Source organism: Rhamphochromis sp. 'chilingali' (genome assembly GCF_963969265.1).
Source record: "Rhamphochromis sp. 'chilingali' genome assembly, chromosome: 8".
In the NCBI taxonomy this organism is placed as follows: domain Eukaryota; kingdom Metazoa; phylum Chordata; class Actinopteri; order Cichliformes; family Cichlidae; genus Rhamphochromis; species Rhamphochromis sp. 'chilingali'.
The window spans coordinates 16,271,784-16,285,713 of record NC_137935.1 but is presented as its reverse complement, the minus strand read 5'-3'; the positions used below and the strand labels follow the sequence as shown (position 1 = coordinate 16,285,713).

Below are 13,930 nucleotides of genomic sequence, written 5' to 3'. Positions count from 1 at the left end.
CGACCGCTGGTGTATATTATTGACATATTTAAGGAGCTGAAATTAAAAACAAAAAACCCCATAAAGAAACAGCACAGCTGCTGCCCTAAACCGCTGTCAGATTTTTATCACATTTGCACTTTCACTTTGGATTCACCATCAGTTTGTATTCATTCACAGACCTGATTCAAGAATATATCACAGAAAGTGAGCAGGTAGCACCCTCCCTATCTGGACTACCTGGACCACCACCTCCACCTGCTGGCCTCCCCTGCTCGACACCAACCCCCATCCACAAACCAACGCAGACATCCAAGCTGGTGCTGGTTGCAAGAGGCACCTCGTCTAAGGTGGGTGTTTGTGTTTTGTTTTTTTAGGTGGTGTCAGCTGTAGGCCGTAAAAGTTGCCTGTTTGGGGTTACAGATTCTTGGCAAAGTTTGTGCTCATTACTTCGATCCAGGTTCTATTTAACTAGATAAAGTCTTAATTAGTATACCTGATACTTAATTTATAAGAGCCAGAGAAATAAATGTCAGTACATGCACCTATTTTGTAAATACTCAATCACTTTGGCTGCTATGACTGTATAACAGGTAGGAAACTGGAGTCTAAGCTGTCTGGAGAAAGGTTATGACTAATAAACAATGATAACAATAATGATGGCATTCTTATTTTTAGCCTTTTCTTATCTTAGCTGGGCAACATAAACATTAAAACAGTTAATGGATTCAGCTAAAACTTAAAACATTTTATTTATGAGAAGAAACTGTTAAAATCTGCTTTTGGCTTCTCTGATTGTTTTTTTTGAGGTTTTCTTATCATTTGTTTATGCAAAGCAGTCACACAGATGGGCAGGTTGTTATGCTCTTCCCTCGGTTTATTATTAGCAACAGTAGTTTTATTTCCCATATTGTTTTTGTGCTATTATTGAAAGGCGGTTGATATAAAACACGTTCAGAGGAAGCGTCTGTTCCTCCTCCTCGGCGGTGGCTGCAGCTCTCATAATGAGGCTGTTGTGAGGATTGAATGTCGGTGGTATGAAGTGCTGCATGATTCATGTGCAGCCTGCAGACGGTTGGCTATTTTGCTGTGTGGCACAGAGCAGCCGTTAGGCAACTCGGCAGGTCAGGCTTCTACCAGAAAGCACGTGGTTTACAGGCAGCGGGAGCTCAGAAAGACTGTTTGTATTTAGATGGGTAATAATGAAGGGCGCTAGAAGACAAGTTTAGCCTTCTCTCAGTGAATGAGCTGCACAGGTTATGTCATGTCTGTTCCGATTATAATCTTTTCATGCTGCCTTTTCTGCCCAACGTTTATGGTGCGAGGTAAATATGTTTAAGCCAGTTTTAAATAATCTTGCTTTTCTCTCTCCCCCCCTCTCCAGGAGCCAGGCCTCCCTGTCCTCTTGTTTGCTGAGCTCGAAGAACTCCGGCATCCCGTCCTCTCAGAACCGGGGCGAGATGGACGTTCTGGACAAGCCCAAGCTCATGATAGTGGAGGAGCCCAGAAAAAGAGGCAGGTTTCGCTATGAATGTGCAGGCTGCCCGGTGGGCAGCATCCTGGGAGTATCCAGCACCAAAACCAGGCAGACTGGGCCTACAATAGAGGTAGGAGTTTTGTTTTCAATTCAGATTCTGAAGAGGGATTTACAAGATCTCAGAGGCAGTTAGGCACTTTTAACCACAGCTGATCCTGTTTACTCTGTTCACTTGACCCCTCCTGTCTGAAATGGGTGGAGACAGAAAAAATGTGGTTTGTCTGAATCAATTAGAAAGTCCCCACAAATCCCAGCTCAAGTGCAGTGAGATACAAGGAGGTATATCCCCCAGCTGCTTACTAACAAACACTCCCACACACATCTACACGCCACGATCATTCACACATCGACTTGGTGGTTACCAGGTTATATAAAGTTTAGTCAAGGAAATGTCCAGTTGCATAATGGATATTAATAGAATTGAACAATGGTGTTAACCTGTCATTATTTTTGGATGAAACTGGTACCTGAGAGGACTTAGTTTTGCTTTTATTTATTTTTTTATTGTAATGCATCAGGAAATCTGTAATGACCTTCTAACTATTGTTAAAAGTCTCACAGGTTGCTCAGATAAAAGACTGACGGAGTTTTTGTGTGTGTTTCAGTGAAAGGTAACTCTCTTATAATATTTGGCGTCCCTTCCTAATATGTTTCTATTGTCTTCAGTCTTTCGCACCTGATTGATAGATCCCCCCCCCCCCCCCGCCAAAGTATTATTATTATTTTACATTTTGTAATTTTATTCATAACTTTATTACTCCTATTTTTATTTAATATTATTATTATTTATATTCTGAATAGAATAAAAACTTTTCATTCATTTACTGTATTTAATCATTAAATACATGTACCCATAGGTATTTATTTATTCGTTGTTTGTATTTGAATTGTGTATTTCCTTATGGGGGTTTTTTTTCTTTTGTTTTTCTTTTCTTTTCTGCTGTCTCACCCATTTAAGTTCTTGCTTAAATCTATTTAAAAAAGAATATTTGGAGCTCATCACAGCGACCGCTCAGGTTGGACGGTTCTGGGACAAAGTAAGAAAGATGAGACTGAGTTTGTTTGGACATGTGCAGTGAAGACGTGCAGGTAGAAAGAGGCTGTCAGAGAAGAAGAAAGCACAAAGAGGTGTGTGGATGTGATGAAAGAGGACTTGTAGGTGGTTTCCAGGTGGTAACGCGCCCTAAAGAAGAAAACTGTTGTGACCTAATTATTTTGTGTCATGATCCTGGTTCATTTTGACCCACTGTTTTGTGTTTATTCTGATTTTGGTATTAGTTCTTAGTAGTGATGTGACGTTCTGTGTCGAGGTGTCAAAGCTTGTGTTGAGTAATTTAGGGGGCGTTTCCGCGATGCGCGTAACGAGGCTTTCTTCGTTTATGGACTGAAGCTGAAAATGATGACGTCCGAAGCCTCGCTGCCCGGCTGTACCACGTGACTGGTTCAGGAAGTTGTTCGAACTTTGCCGCGAGATATGACAGCGATAGAAACCCCTCAGACTTCATTCAAAATGTGGGTGTTTGATGGAGAGTTGCGGTTAGTGAGAGTTTGGAGACAGTTTGGAGGTTTATGAGAGTGAGGAGAGAAAGTCAGGAGAGAATGGAGCCAGCTAAGAAGAGGAGGATGTCCTCCCCTGTGTGGGAACATTTTGATCTTATTTCTCCCAACAAGGTATGTAAATTTCTACAGAAGATGTATTTTCATAATACTGCAATACAATTTATGTTAAGCTGTCTGTACTTTTGTACAAGGTGAAGTGTTTGCTATGTGCCAGGGAGCTGGGATATAACAACAACACCTCATCCATGCTTAGGCACTACAGAGCTTTGCATGAGAATAAGGGGGACACCGATTGTGGAGCAAGACCAGGTGAGCCATCAAATGCAATGATAATATAGCATGCAGTAATGTTACTAAATGATATAACAATATTATACAACTGTTATAAGTTACGTGTGTGATATTTATATTTGTGCTTTGTCTTTATTGTCTTTTCTCAGGAGAACAATCTCAAATAGATGAAGACCTGGTCAGCATGGTGATTGAGGACTCCCAGCCATTTAGCATTGTGGAGGACAAAGGATTCAAAAGATTTGTTAAATCATTAAATCCTAGCTATGTTCTCCCCACTAAAAAGGACGTAAAAGCAGTGAAAATTTAGTTTTTACAGAATAAAATGTGAACAGGCAGGACTGAGGCTCAAAGCCTCAGTGTGTAGCTGTCCATACCTCAACGTTACAAAAGCACAACCACTGTCCACACCCCAACCATACCTCACCTCACAGTAAATGATCATTTCCATTTCAAGCATTTCCAAATAATCATTTCCCATACTGCCACTATAAATATACACAGTATACTGCCATCACTACAATATACATGTTTTACACACTCCTTTTGTTGTTGACATTTACAGGCTGTGTGCAAAATGCCACACTCTTCAAATTCATGCCAACTAATATTTTTACGTCCAGTAGGTGTCCTACTAGAGCAAATCTGTGATCTATGTCTGTGAAGGTTCCTTCACAGACATAGTAGAGCAAATGAAGCTTCAAGACGCTTTGCACTGGGGTCAACCAATTGGATGAAAGGCTTCAGTGCTTCATGAAGCTTCATCTGCCCATCACTAGTTCTTAGGATTTGGTTCTTGTGTTTAGTGCTTGAGTGTTGTATCAGCCCTACCTGTGTCTGTGCTCTGTTTGGGTCCTCAAGTTTTGTGTTGTAAAACAGTCTGTGTGTTTGCTGTTTTACTTTGTAGGTCTGTGTCTCATTATGCCCATTAGTTCCAGCTGTGTCCCCTCCTGTGTGCCATTTCCTGATTGCCTGGTGTGTGTATTTGTAGGGTCTGTCTGCCTGTGCTCCTCGTCGCGTCGTCTGTGTTTCTCTGTGAAGCTTCTGCATTTCTCTGCATCATTTTGGTATATCTCCGTGTCTCTCTGTTCCTCGCCTCGTGTCCTCTGTTTGTGTTAGTTTTCCCAGTTTAGGTTTATGTTCAGTTCTGCCCTCACCTTGGGTTTTTCACTGTAAAAAAATCTCCACCTGCATCTTCACTGCCATCTGCATCTTGGGTCCTCATTCATTCCACCACACGACTGCTGCCCCAGCTGTGATATTTTGAATAAAAGTATTAAAAGTTTTGATTCCTCTAAAAAAGGTTATATTTTTAATCTTTGTATTTTGGATCATTTTGAAACATTTTCTCATCGATTCTTAATTAAGAGGCTTCTTCGCTTCTTAAGGCGAACAGGAAGGTGGCCTTGGAGTCAAATGTCCCATGAGCCTAGGTGCTGACCATTACGGGGTCCCTAATGTAATAAAACCTGGGACTCCCAGAAGTGAAGAAGCTTCTTGTTAAAGACTCCCATGACCTGGATGAATGAGAACACAAACATGTTCTAATGTTTCTTGAATAATAAAGAGCTTTGCGTGTTTGGTCCTCAGACGACATCGAGATCATCTTCAGGCGAGAGTCGTGGAAGGCGAACGGGGAGTTTGCCCAGACAGACGTGCACCGACAGATCGCCATCGTGTTTAAGACTCCGCCCTACGAGGACCAAGACATCACAGAGGAAGTGGAAGTCAACCTGGCCCTGTGTCGCATCTCAGACCAGATGGAGAGCGAGCCCGTTACATTCAAGTACCTGCCTCGCAATCCAGGTCAGTCAGCACTGGACTTCCCTAACATCCTCTTCTGCCACACCAACCATCTGCACGTCCTCCTTCACTACATCCATGAGCCTCCACTGTCTCTACTCCCTGTAGATTCACTTTTCCGCCGGTCTCCCTCCTTCTTCTGGTCATAAAGTCCACTGTCCTCTCTCCTATACATCTCTACACTTCCACACTTATGTCATCAGGACCAGCCACCTTTCTGTTCTTCCTCCTCTTCATAGCTGTCCTCACTTCCTCCTCACTGCACTTTCATGTTCATTAACTGTCCTCTGTCTGTCACCCTCTGTCTTATTTTCTCTCAAAGTACTCCTTCCACCTTCTCTTCACACTCTCCTTACTTGTTAGTACATTTCCATCCTGCTGCACATCTATTCCAGCTCGATCACTTTAATAATAATTCAATTCTGTTTTATTAATTCTGTGTCAAATCACAACAACAGTTGCCTCAAGGTGCTTTATATTGTAAGGTAGAGCCTACAATACAAGTCCATATCTCCTTCCTTACAACTCACTGTAAGGCTCTTTGAATACTTTCCTGTACGTCCTCATTCCACCAAGTCTGCTTGTCCTCTTTCCTCTGTCCACAGGATACTCCAAACACCCTCTTGGCAGTGCCCTTCAGCAGTTAAGTACTTTAGTACTTTCCCAGTAAACTGGTAAGTCATCCTTGAGACTACCATCTGGTGCTGATCAGCTAAATTTGCCAACTTGCAGATGTCATCCTGAGTGCACCTTCCTCCACTTATATACATCACGTTATGGTCCTCCCTCTTCTTAAAGCATTCACCATGGTCCTCTCCATCTTTTTTGGCAGGATCAGGGAAAGTTAATCACCTAAAACATTATAATTTTGCTTCCTCATTCAGTGTTCAACGAGCAGCTTTGACTTTGTAGCTTTAAAATGAGTGTTTTTCTGGAAGTGGTTTCAGATTTGCCTCATTGTCTTGCATGGTGGCAGCTAACATGGGTGGTTTTATTGGTTTTTAGCAGTCATTCTCTTGTATCTGGAGAATACTGATCAAAGAGAAAATGTAGAATCACTGTCTCATACTGGAAGATTGTTCCATTTTGGTGGAGTTAGATTTTCATAGTCTAACTCCACCTAGGGTTAACTCACCAGATCTCAGTTTTGAACTTGGTGGGATCAACCTACACACTTTGCAGTTAGGAAGCCTTTAAATAAAATCCCCTGCTTCACAAATTAAACAGCTACCACCTACAGTGTGTGGCCAGCCAGTCAATTAGATGTTAGGTGGGCGACACTAATGTGAATTTTCGTTTGCTGTCTGTGCTAACTCGCTAAGTTGGACACGAAAAAGTGGTTTAGAGCAGCGCTCACATCAGCAAGAAGTCAAGTCAGTAACAACCAAACTGGGAGTAATGATTTGGTTGATATTCGCTGCACTGAGGACACTGATGTTGCTGCTAAGCAGATGATGGAGACCTGTCACATCTCTTTGAAACAACAAAGATGTCAATCATCAGCTCGTGCAGCCAGCTCTTAAACATTTTATCATTTGATTTGTGAAATAATTGGAAAGTGAAAATTAGTGGGGTTAATTTGTGATTCTAAATGTCCCTGGGTGTGTATGTGATAGGGCTGCCACAAACGATTATTTTGATAGTCGACTAATCACCGATTATTTTTGCGATTAGTCGACTAATCAGATCATGCATCCATTGGACGTACAACTTATTACACCAGCAGCATCTGCTCTTATATAACTATCATTAGCTTACAACTTTAAGTGTTTAAGGTCTGTGCTAACTAAAAATAAAGACAAGATGATAGTTTATTAAATTTTAATGAAATTTGCAGATTGTTTCAGTGAAGTTTAATAAACTCCTTGCTATCTAAAATATAACAGGACACTGGAGTATATTCTGGAGCATCTCACACTTCTGATAATCAGCTGTCTGCTTGACGTTTATTCAGCTGTGTAAAAACTATAACTTTAATCTCAGACAAACCGATTTACTCAGGAACAAATAAAATACTGAAAAAAAGCCAAACAATAACATTTTTAAGTTATCTAAGTGACTCATGTTTAACATGTTTAACCTGAGTAGCGAAAGACGGCGGTGGGTTTGAAAGCGATTTGCTGGGAGTCCGGTGTTCTCACCGGCTCTAGTGAGCCTAGCCCCCGGCTAGCTATCGAGCTAGTGGGTAACAGACGTCTCCGAAAACGTCGGAGCGCTTTTGAAAATATGTGGTGTCCTGATAAACTGAGCCGATATTTGAGGTTTACACAGCTACATTCTCGCCTGAAAATATGTTAAACATTTATTTTGACCCAGAAAGAATAATAAGAGTAACATTAAAACTAACCAGCTGCCGCCATTGTTGGAAACTGAGCTGGGCCGCGCTATGAATTCTGGGACACAGCTTCTTCTTCTTCGGGGTTTAACAGCAGCTGGCATCCTTGTACATGCAGTGCTGCCATCTTCTGTTTCAGTCCGTTATTACACTCTTAAATCCCACTACTTATTCCTGCGTCTGTTGTGATCTTACAAAGCTTCAAACGACGCGTTGACTATTAAATCAGTCGTCGACGATTTTGATAGTCGACGTAATCGTGACTAGTCGACTAATCGTGGCAGCCCTAGTATGTGAGTGTGAATGGTTGTCTGTTTAAGTGTGTTAGCCCTGTGACAGACCGGACATCTGTCCAGGGTGTACCCTGCCTCTGGGAGAGGCTCCAGCTCCCACACAACCCTGATAAGGATAAGAGGAAGAAAACGGATGGAGTGGAAAGATGTATCAAGTATATTCTACACTGAGTGTTGGTGAATTCATATATTCACTTAAACTAGGAGGACAGGTGTGGTTTATACTAAGCCCACTGTGTAACTTTGCTATATACTGGATGTACCTATTGAACGTTGCATTTGGACTTTCCAACAAGGGGAATTCTGTATGCAAGAAGGCTTAGTTATCTCTATATCAATTACAACAAAATGAAACTAAACGTTCTCGCTTGTGAGAAGAATAGAAAACTAAGCAGTAATCGGCCACAAGGGACGCTTGTACTTAAGATTTCTCAGTTTAAAATAACAGGCTGTGGTAATACTGGTCTGTATACATGGGCAGGATGTTGTGCAACTGTTGCTTTACAAGCATGTAGTAACCAAATCAGGTGACAAGCAAATCTTGTATTTAAAACAAAGACAGATGAGTTTGCACTGCATTGTGAGCATATTTGTTTCTCTAGAAGAGACGGTCTGACTGGACCTCTACTGTACCTGAGCTACAGGGGTGGCTGTAGCTCAGGTGGCAGAGCAGGTCAGCCACTAATCAGAAGGTCGGTGGTTTGATCCCAGGCTGCCTCCTGGCTGCATGCCAAATATCCTTGGGCTGGTGGTGGTCAGAGGGCCCGGTGACGCCAGTGTCCTGCAGCCTCGCCTCTGTCAGTGCGCCCCAGGGCAGCTGTGGCTACAATGTAGCTTGCCATCACCAGTGTGTGAATGTGTGAATGTAGTGTAAAGCGCTTTGGGGTCCTTAGGGACTGAGTAAAGCGCTAGTGAACCATGTTTCACGTTTGACCCTTCGTCTACAAGTCATTGGGTGAATGGGGATGATCTGTGCTTTGTGTGCACATCTTTGTACGAAATCTGCTTACCTGCTCTTTAATCATTTGCTGTTTTAGCTGTTTGCTGGTTTCATGAGCTTTAACCAGAGATTCTGGTGTTTTTTGGCAAAATACATGTATATTTAAAAATTGATTCAGGCTTTAATTAATCGATATTGCATTATTCAAGCTAAAATCAATTTGAATCAGGAAATCGATTTTTATAAACCCACCGCTAGAAACAAGCCAGCAAAATATGTAGAGTACTGTGCAAAGTCTTGAGCTGCCCTTCATTTCTTCACACATTTGTTTCTCCTCAACTTTTTTCAGTTTCCTTAGATTTGTAGATTTGGCTAAAGAAAGGAAACTAATTGTGTTTTTGCGACAGGCTGCTAGTAACAATGTGCACATAGACACAATTTGAAACTGGTTCTTTGCTAAACTGTTATGTGTAGACACAGCACTGGTTCATCCTTGTGTTAGTGTATGCTTACTAGAGTAGGTCAGTGGTCAGGTATGGTCAATGACTGGGCTAAAAATAAATGTAAAAGCAGCCAATGTCCAAAGAAAAACTTTGAAAGACCTTCAGAAAACCTAAACGACTGTTGCTGAAGAGATAAAAAAAAAAAAACATTACAAGAAAGTCTGGGTCTTTGGAAGCAAAATGTATAGAAAGTTTTTTGATTAGAAGTTTAAAAAAATATTATGATTCAAGAGGGCGAAGCCTGAAAGTGATAAACATATAATTAGAAAATAGTGCTAATTATAGTCTGTTCTATATTGAGTCATTAGTTGCTGTGGGTTGATATTTTGGAGTCTAGCCTTATGGGGGTGGCCAGTACACTGAAAATAAAAAAGGGAAGTTTTAAAATTATGCGACAAGAATACTTCAGAGGGAAACTAGGTGTAGGAAGACTAACAGATTAACAGTAAAAAGGGTACCAAATCCTTTGCATAGTTTAAAGACTTAATAGTTCTGTGGACCTAGGCTTTCGGTTTCCACATAATCCAAGACCACCTCTGTGACATGTAAAACTGAGGTCATGTTTGGCCTGCTGCACAAAATATTGGATACAGTAAAACAAATTTACACTGGCAAAAGAGACACTCCAAACCTTTCTTTTAACCCTCAGCTAACCTTTTTTTCCTAACATCACCTGACCATTTAAATCAGATTCATGTCAGTTTGGCAGGTGTATGATGTTAGTGTAACCAGTTTCTGCTTCACCCTCTGTAACAGGCCGGCCCAAATAAACTCCTTGACTCTGCATTTTGTTGTATTTTTAAAGAAGACAAGGAGTCTCTGGTTTGTCTTGATGCATGCTCAGCCATCCAGGTATGCAAACCGCAAAAGTTTGATTCTGTTCATCTGGACGTAGCATTTTCAGTGGGAGAAAAGTTTCGTCACTCATCCATGTGACTTCTTCAGTCTCGGCTGACTGTAGGTTTCCCCAATCTTATAAATAGTACATTTGCACAATAACTGAAACCAGCACACTGAATGAACAATGGGCTGGGAGGTCAGTTTTTTGATCATTAATATGCAAATTGTGACGTTCATTGCTCAACAAACACTGATCAATGGTCATGAGTACCATTCACAGAGAGTTGGGGAATGGCTGCATTTACGGCATTGTAAGATGTCAAAAGATGTACCCTTGGGCCCCTTCCATGATTCAGAGATGTTTTTTCTATTTTTATGTAAATGGCCTCCTTGACTCCGCCCTCAAACCAGCGTTCCTCCCTGTCCAGGATGTGTACTTCCTCATCATTGAAAGAGTGTCCACTGGCCTGTAGGTGTAAATAGACTGCAGAGTCCTGGCCTGACGAGGTAGCTCTTCTGTGTTGTGCCATCTGCTTTGCCAGAGGTTGTTTGGTTTCCACGATGTATAAATCCTGGCAATCCTCCTGGCACTTAGCAGTGTACACTATATTACTTGTGTCGGGGGACCCGATCCTTGGGGTGGACCAATTTTTGGCACAGCATGTTTTGGGGTTTGCTTAGGCAGCAGTTGTCCTTCTCTCCTGGATGAACTGGAGCTTTCTTTAGGCGCCTTCCCAGATTTGACAAATGTCCAGCTAGGATCACCACATTTACTCAGGCCTTCTTGATGTGATGTTCTTCTGCTTCCCTGGCTGCTGTGTCTATGGGGATGGTGTTCGTTCTATGCTGTGGTGTCCTGATGACACCCGGTTTGTGCTCCAGTGGATGCATATTAATGATCAAGGACCTGACCTCACAACTTATTGTTCATTCAGTGGGCTAGTTTCAGTTATTGTGCAAATGTACTGTTTATAGGGTTGAGGAAACTTGCAGTCAGCAGGGGTCACTGCGTTCAGCAGCTAATGACACTGCGGTCAGCGTTTTGGAAAGCCATAGATGCAGAAGTAGTTATGCCAGAGTTGGTGCGCTACTGCCTTAGCAGACTGATTAAGGCTGATTAGAAAGGCCTGAGCCATCTTTGGAAAGTTGTTTATGACCACAAGCACATCCACTGATTTGTTTGCTGAATCCTCCAAAAATATTTTTGTGCCGTTCCTTGGTGGCCCTGGTGACCTGCTTCATCATGGACACCTTTTAGTACAGCAGGATGCACGGTTGACGGAACAACATACAGGTAGGTCTTAAAGACTCGATCCAGTAAACTATCTCTTATGATCAACTTGTCCCAAGCCTTTAGAAGTTTCTTTGTATCGGCTGCTTCTTTGGCCCACTCTTTCCTTGATGGTCTCCGCCCACATTCCACATAGGAGATCACTCTGCACAGCACATCATCATGTGTCCCACTAGGTCATCTTGTAAGAAGGATTCAGATTCAGACCAGTTCGGTGTAAGCACAGACTGAGAGAATTGAGACAGGAGAAGAGAATGTGGCCACACTTTTGACTCATGTTTACTATGGCCCTGGAGAACAGCTCCCACCTCAGCCTGTGCAACAGCTGCACTGAAAAATGACAAACTGGTCACCGCCTGGGGTCGGAACACTTGTACCCTCTTCCATATAGGGTTGCCTCTACAAGGGATGTAATGGATGACCTTATTCCATCAGCATTGACAATGTGTCCCAGGAATTTCATAGACTGTCTCAGAAAATGGGACTTCTTTGGAGCCAACTTGAGATTGTAAACCTGTGGTCTCTGGAAAACCACTTGCAAGTGCTCCAGTGCCACTTCTTCTGTGGCAGCACAAACCAGGACATCGTCAAGACAACATAGCACACTGAGAAAGGTCTGATCTCTGAAAATGGCTAACGTCATCCTCATGAAGGTCGCTGGACTGTTGCACAATCCTTGTGGCATATGATTATATTCGTATAATCCAAATGGTGACGTAAATTCGGTGTACTTACGGTCCTGCTCATGCAGCTCCACATTATAATAACCTGAAGTCAGGTCCATTGTAGAAAATAATGCGTTTCCTCCTATAGCAGCCAACGCATTGGCCAAAAGCGGAAATGGCTGGGCATCTTTGACAGTTGTAGCATTAAGTCAGCGGAAGTCATTACATATTCTCAACTCACCAGAATTCTTCCAAACTAAGACCAATGGTGATGCAAACACACTGCAAGATTTCTGAATAATTCCCCGTTCCTCCATTTCATTCTGTGGTAGTTTGTCATAAATTTGTCTTAGTTGGTGGCACATGTTGGCATGGCAACCGGAATGGTTTGTCATCCACAACTCGAATTCGATGTAGGCAAGCTCGTCTCTTGAGAAGATGGACACAAACTGTGCTATGAAGCCAACTAGTTTCTCTTTGCCAGCTGGTGAAACTGCACGTGAATCAATTTCAATATCAGATAGCCCCAGATTTTGTAGCACTGCATGTAAGGGGCTACCACAACTTGTCACTTCCTGTGAAGATGCATTTTAGGCTCACTGGCTTGTCAAAGGGGTTCAACACTTTTACAGGGACCCATCTATCACTTTTTAGATATGCCACAGTTCTTCCAACCATAACCGATCTTGGCCTGGACCTTGAGCCTGTGGGTTCTATAACTACAGCAAAGACCACCTCCCCACTATTGATTAGCTGCAGCCTGCCCCAAACTAGGTGTTCTGTCGGTGGCTCCAATGTGACAGCTCTCTTTAGCTTGACAGCTCCAATCTAATCACCAACGTGCTCTCGAACCACCACGCCTGATATTGAACTCAACAGATTTTTATTAGCCAGTTCTTCAGCATTCAGGGCCTTACTGTGTTCCTCTCCTAAATATAGGAGAATAAGGTCCTCACTCTGCCCTGCAACCACCAGCATTGCCACAACAACTTTGCAGCCATACATCTCAACGGTAATGTCACACACACCTGTTGGAACTGTCCTTGAACAACTACAACCAATCAGGACGACATCAGTGGGTTGGAAGGTTGAGGTCTCCAATGCTACATGACATACCCACATAGCAAGCAGGTCTGGCCCGGATCTGGTATCAAGTCGGCACTGCTAGCTAACTTCTGGCATGATAAGACGTATGTCATCCAGATACGGGCCAGGCCTGGTATAGATGGCACTATGTGATGGCATGCCATATCTGGCTTGATTGTGGTTTGGTTTATGTGTCCCAGGCCCACAGAAAACAGATCTGGCCCTGAAGAAGATCTGGCATCAAGCTGGCACTTCTGACTGACTGGTGTTTTGTCAACCAGATGTGGGCCACGTCTGGCAATGATGGCACTATTTATGTTCCTATTTTCCTATTTAAATTAGAAGACCAAAATGCCATGCTGCAATACTATACTGCTATGGTAGCCAATGTTTCAAATGCAGGTTTGACAGGTTTTTGAGTGTACATTTCATCCAAAACCTAGTGAGGGTTTACTCATCTTTGCCAGTGGGAGGCTGTAGCTCAGGAGGTAGAGCAGGTTACAAACTGATCGGAAGGTATAGTGGTTCGATCCCTGGCTCCTCCAGTCTGCATGTCAAGAGTATGAATGTAGTTAGGAAGCACTCAGTTAAGCGAAAGTGTGTGATTAGGTGAATGTGGCATGTTGTATAGAGCACTTTGAGTAATCTGGGAGAGTAGAAAAGCGCTATATAAGAATCAGTCCATTCACTGTCTGAACAGAGTTCAGCATGTTACTTTTGCACTGTTTTGCATGTTCTGGCACATGTTGTTATTGCATGGCTTGATTAAGTTACACATTAGGCTGACATCTGGGGCCAGAGCTGAAA

At 42.5% G+C, this 13,930-nt stretch overlaps 1 long non-coding RNA gene across 1 annotated transcript; it reads left to right on the top strand.

The window, feature by feature from the left end:
• The first annotated feature begins 2,681 nt into the window (after positions 1–2,681).
• On the top strand, positions 2,682–6,088 carry LOC308401198. The gene is made up of 4 exons (XR_013972487.1): positions 2,682–3,187; positions 3,268–3,385; positions 3,517–5,173; positions 5,776–6,088. It is a non-coding gene; the product is annotated as an uncharacterized lncRNA (long non-coding RNA).
• Positions 6,089–13,930: the final 7,842 nt, after the last annotated feature.